The sequence below is a fragment of the Dreissena polymorpha genome, chromosome 14 (assembly GCF_020536995.1).
Source record: "Dreissena polymorpha isolate Duluth1 chromosome 14, UMN_Dpol_1.0, whole genome shotgun sequence".
In the NCBI taxonomy this organism is placed as follows: Eukaryota; Metazoa; Mollusca; class Bivalvia; order Myida; family Dreissenidae; genus Dreissena; species Dreissena polymorpha.
Window position 1 is genome coordinate 66,279,843 of NC_068368.1, and position 5,940 is coordinate 66,285,782.

The 5,940-nt window shown below is 33.8% G+C and overlaps 1 protein-coding gene across 7 annotated transcripts in view; it reads left to right on the plus strand.

Annotated features, from left to right (window-relative positions):
- Positions 1-1,125: 1,125 nt before the first annotated feature.
- Positions 1,126-5,940, plus strand: part of LOC127858215 (alpha-2Db adrenergic receptor-like) — a 16,275-nt gene continuing 11,460 nt past the window's right edge. Inside the window, exons 1-2 of one of the 7 annotated variants that reach the window (XM_052395197.1) lie at positions 1,151-1,433; positions 4,328-4,560. The gene's annotated coding sequence lies outside the window, so the exon portion shown is untranslated. Of the gene's footprint in view, positions 1,434-4,327; positions 4,561-5,940 lie in introns of all 7 variants that reach the window. The other 6 variants (XM_052395196.1, XM_052395198.1, XM_052395201.1 and 3 more) reach the window with 6 other exon arrangements.

A 5,940-nucleotide genomic window follows, 5' to 3' on the forward strand; every position in this document is an offset into this window, starting at 1 on the left:
CTACCTTATTAACATAGATATGACTGGTGTATATCAAATGAACATCAAAATGCGCGCATGACAACATACGTTTATCAAATGTGACATCTGACCAAAAAACTTAAAACATAAATCATACAAATATGGTCACAAATGCATGATATCCTTTTCATTTGACAGGAACGAGCGCACTAAAAAATAGAATTAGCGTCCATTGCCTTCTAATATTGATATACATGTATCGTTTTCTTCAATGCACGACCTGAAAAGAAAAGCTGCAAAAGTCCTTCTTCTTCATACAACACAAGTGCTAGATTCAATGGTATCTGAAGAGTAAAGCATTGACTAATTCAACAATAAGGTCGTATTAAGTGTCAATAACGAGCGTCTTCCGTCTCCCCGATTCATTGTGCGAACTGGTTAAAGAGTAGAGTTCATACATATTCGTTCTTAATGAAAGTGCCATAAAATGTATTGACTAGCAAAACTATTTTGAATATTCTTGCCTGATAAAAGTATCAAGAAAAAAAATAATTATAATTTGCATACTTCAACACTCAAAATCGGACCTCTGGAAATATGAGTCGCGTTCTCAAAAAAACTGGGCATAATGCATGTGCGTAAAGTTTCGTCCCAGATTAGCCAGTGCAGTTCGCACAGGCTAATCAGGGACGACTCTTTCTACCTAAATTGGATTTTTGCTAAGAAGAGACTTCATTTAAACGAAAAATGTCATAAAAGCTGAAAGTGCCGTCCCTGATTAGCCTGTGCGGACTGCACATGCTAATCTGGGCTGACACTTTACGCACAAGCATTATGCAAAGTTTTCCCAGAACGCGACGCATATAATCAAATGCTACCACTCTGTTATATACGCTTTTTAAGTGAACAACAAGTTAAAAACCCTTACATAGTAAATCACATATTTTGCGAATTTCCGGTTAGGTGTGTAATGTCATCGATAGCGATTAACGATTATCGATAAGAAATACGATCTTGTAATTTTCGTATCAATCATACATGTCACGGGCTGGTTTAATTTTTTCTTTTCAATTTATTACACTTTTGTGAAATCTCCGTTTTTACTGATCTTTGAACAAGTCCCTTTAAGTAACGATGAGTTAAGATTGTCATAAAGCGTCAAGCTGTAAATTTAGGTTTGTAACACAGTATCAATCGACTGATCGTTAAACGAGGAAGATGTACAACTGATGTGTGCTTTTAAATTGTTTAATAAAGGTAAATGCAAAGCTGTGTGGCTCACGTTTTGTGTGTATACCTGTGCGTGTTTGTATTAATAAACAGATAGCTATGCGTCACTTGGTATTGTTGATTTCATACCATACTTTAACGTTGACTATTATTATCTGAAATAATCGTAACATTTCTTCGTGTAACTATATAAGCATGGAGTTCGGATAACCAAATAACGATGGATTTGATTGAAAGAAAAAGTAAGTGTTTAAAGGGATCTTTTCACTGTTTGGTAAATTGACAAAATTGAAAAAAGTTGTTTCAGATTCGCAAATTTTCGGTTTAGTTATGATATTATTGAGGAAAAAGTATTATTGAACATTTGCCATGGTCTAATAAAGCCATTATATGCATCTTTTGACGATTTAAAAACCTAAACATTATAAAGCGTTGCAACGCGAAACGATTGAATAATTTGGAGTTCTGTTGTTGTCGTTAAAATTTGTGAAACTACGACGATTGCATATATAACGTATAAAATACGCATCTTTTGTATGCTTGGAAGGATAGCTCAGTTGGCTAATGTGTTTTTACTTCAGGATTTCGGGGGTCACTGGTTCGAGCCCTGCTGCGGGCTACTTTTTTCCTTTTTAAAGTTTTATTAGTGATTTTTTACTGGAGCTTTTAAAATTTAATGTTTGCATTTATCAATATAAAGCATTTAATGACAAACTTCAAAACATGCCAAAATCTGTGAAAAGGCCCCTTTAAATTAGCATCGGTTCCCACAACGTTTGTGTTTTTTTAATGTGTATGCTCTGTACCATAAGTGGAGTGTTTCAATTGTGTACAATAAGTGCAGTGTTGGATAAGAGCACATTAATGTCCTTACACATAGCGATTGCTAAATTATGTTTTGAAGTCAATTGGGTTTATCTGGTTTGTTTTGTAAAGCATATACATATCCGTGGTCGAAAACTTATCAATATATTTCAAGATAATGACGGTAAACGCTATCATTAGTTTTTGCGTGAACCTTCAAGCCCCCCCCCCCCCCCCCCCCACACACACGCCGAAAACATCATAAACAGTTAAATCACATACTTATAATCGTTGTATGTCAATTGCGTACCCGGTTATGTAAACAAGCCACACAACTTACCGGTAATATATTAAGTTCAACAAATTAATCACGCCTGAAACCGTTATAATTTTAACCGTTAAGACAGACAGGAAAATGACGGTTGATTCATGATTTTAATACAGATATATACACTCTATGTGACTAATCTTCAGTAATAAAGCGATAGAGATTAGCGCTAAAGATATTCATAAATAAAAAAATTGTTATGTTGTTATAAATTTTCCAAATAAAGTCAACATCAAAGCAATCAAATGTAATTGTTTCGTTTCTACACGTTCACACAACGAATCTTGCCAAATTGCGTTCATAATACTGATAAAAATATTACAAAAACTATTACTACGACTACAACCACTAATGCTGACATTACTACCAATATCTATAACGTTTATACAACCGACGCCGCCACACGCGAAATTAAAAAACAACATTATTATACTGCTGTGACATTATTCATTTGATGTATAACAAAACGGCTATTAGAAATCACATGCACATATTTACGTTTAATACAATTTTAAACATCAAATATTTGACTACTATTTTGTATTAGTAAATATTAATCTTATATAATTATACAATTTTATATAATTTAACAGGAGAAACATACATAACATTAACAATTGGCAAAAGTAAGTTTAATTGCACACGAAAGTTTGCATGAAAATAATTATCAAATGTTTATCTACACGAAATAAACACATAACATGAATAAGTCCACTTAAAGGTTTTAAGCATCTTAAGCTTTCTTCATCCGGGATTCGCAAACGCATGAGGTTTATGATAATGTGCATTTATGGTTGATGAATTTAGTCACGAGAGTTCATTTGTGAATCATTTTGAGTTATTGAATTGAATTTATAAACAAAAACTTTACAGACCGTATGAACGATAGCGTTCAACGGTGTATTCTTAATAACGGGTGTGATAGATGATTTTTTTAATGCAGATTGTATTGTACGTGAAACCGAGCTTTATTTGTTAAATGGACTTATTGCAGACAGCTGTATGGTTCAATTATAAGTACTTTCTTCCTTGAAGTAAACTTGTACAACCTGGCTCAACGACAAAATAGCCAATTCTTTTTGGCAATCAATATTTTTTAAGACACATTTTGTAGATAATTTTGGAAAGACAGACATGCTGTTTTGGGAACAGAAACACAAAAATAACGCTAGTACCTATCTAAATCATAACATTAAAAAAAATGAACACATTTAGCAGTCTGACATAAAATCTAAACAGATCAATACGTTTTAGTGACCTCTTAACCCAAAGTATGTGAAAGACAACACCACTAGAAGTAATAATTGAGCCAAACTGAAATTCACAGTATGTTAAATGGAACAATAACAGCCAATATTTTAAGCAGATAGAGTGTTGAACTACGTATTGACTCATTATGTAACCGCGTACATACCTGTTTCAATTATGTTAATCAAAGCATTGAAGACGCTGTAGTTGCTCGAAATTTAACACCATTACACACAATTCATTTTCAAAATTATAACATTATTGCTGTTAAACGCGCAGGCTTAAATTAAACAAGAGTTTTGTTGAGAGTGGCTTTAGACGAAAATGTCGAACGTGTGTGATTGCACGGTTTAGCAACCAAACACTTAAAAAATTGGTCAAGATCTTTCGAATCATTATTTAATGCAAACTGAATAACATTTCCATGAAATTAGTTCTAATCGGATGATTTTATTAACTTAACAATTACTATCTGTCTTATGACTTATGAAGCAGAGGCCGCCGTGGCGTAGTCGATAGAGTGTCCGCTTATCGATCAGGAGGTCACGGGTTTGATCTTCATTGTGAGAGCTTGCTTTAGACCTCCTTAAACTACACCGAGTACTGGTAAAGCTACTCGAGAGCGCTTCCAATACCATGTAACATCCGATGCAAACAACCTGAAAGAAATAGTTCTAACGTATTAAGAAACTGATATTTCCCATACAAGTTCATCAGTTTAAACAATCACATGTGAACAACCTGGATATTTTCCAGCAACCAACAAGTCCTCTGCTACTCCACACGTGCTGTTCTTTCTTCCTCCTAGAATGCACGTGACTCCCATTGTACCAGCAGTCGGAAGTCGGGACTAATAACTTACAGGTCACGCATGACCCTGCTATCCGTGCGTTGTGCATGTGTTTCTGTGTTTTGTTTGGATTTGTTTTACCGTTCTTAACAGTTCATTGCAAGGTGAAAGAAAGTCAATTTACTCACAAACTTCCTGGGTAAGCTTTGTACCAATATACTAAGAGCACATATGTATACCAGCAACTGACAAAATTGCTTCTAGAACTAGATAATGTATTAAAGTCGAGCGCTCTAAAAACGAACACACCGGTCTTGCTGACACATTTTGCATGCGTGCGTCAATCAGTAGAATCTTAGTCATAACACAATCCTGTCAACTGAACACATTTAATAGATGTAAACAGTATCATTTTTGGTTTCCTCACATTTATTAAATGGATTGTATGATGCATGTTTTGCAAGTATATTTTTTTATATTAACACGTATTAAATTATATTGGTAGTGCTACTTAAAAAAACCTGTTTATATCCGGCGAGAAAGTTTTACTTATTCATAAGTGCCATGCACTTAAATGGATATTCATATTTTATGGGACATTTTATATAAAGTTAACGTGTGCAATATAAATAAGAGCTTTCTAAAGGTAAATGATTTGTCTTTAAATTGATCTTGTAATTGATGTAACATATGTTGAATTAACACCTTAAAGGGTGGTGAAATACAACTGATTTATACATTATACGTCGTAGTTATTATACTACGAAGTTTGTATTCCCTTTAAATATAAGTTCATGCCTCCTGAAGCAACATATGCATTCATATTTCGATTACCCACAATACTTCGAATTGTACGTAACGTTATACGAGTAGGAAGCGGTATACAGTTATCATGTTGGGAACACCTGTAAAACATTATGCGAAACACACGTACTCTCTAACTTAAGTGGGCAAAATGATAAAACTGTTCTTGTTAGTGATAATACAATCCATGTTTAAATGTGGTTCGGAGTAGAACGATGCTCGCGTAGTCTTGTTATATGCGTTGAGCATTAATTTTTGCCTACTTACTGAGAAATGAGTCAATAAAATAATACACTTTATAATACCACCGCATTGATATTTGCCTGATATAACGTTGCCTGATATATTTTTTTATATCATGGTCAACAGGAAGTTCTTATATCAGTCAATGTTTGGAGTTACGTGTGATTTGCAATGAAGTCAACAATTTCTATCAACATGAATCAGGTTTAACAAATAAAACAATTTGATACCAAGAACGTTCATATTTTATTCTAGTTTAAAGTCATAAATCACAAAAACGTTTATTTAAAAAAAAATCACAGCCCGCTCTACAGAAGTTAAATGACGTCATCAATTGGACACTACATCTTAAATATCGATGCAGTCATTGCACTCGTAAGTGTTGCACTGAAAGTAAATACAAATGATAACTGTATGTGAATCCTCAACTATTTAAACAAACGATTTAACACGCTTATGTCAATATTGACACCATCATCAAAATGTCAATTTCAATACACATCTCCAAAATGGCGTCTCCAAACTATTCGGT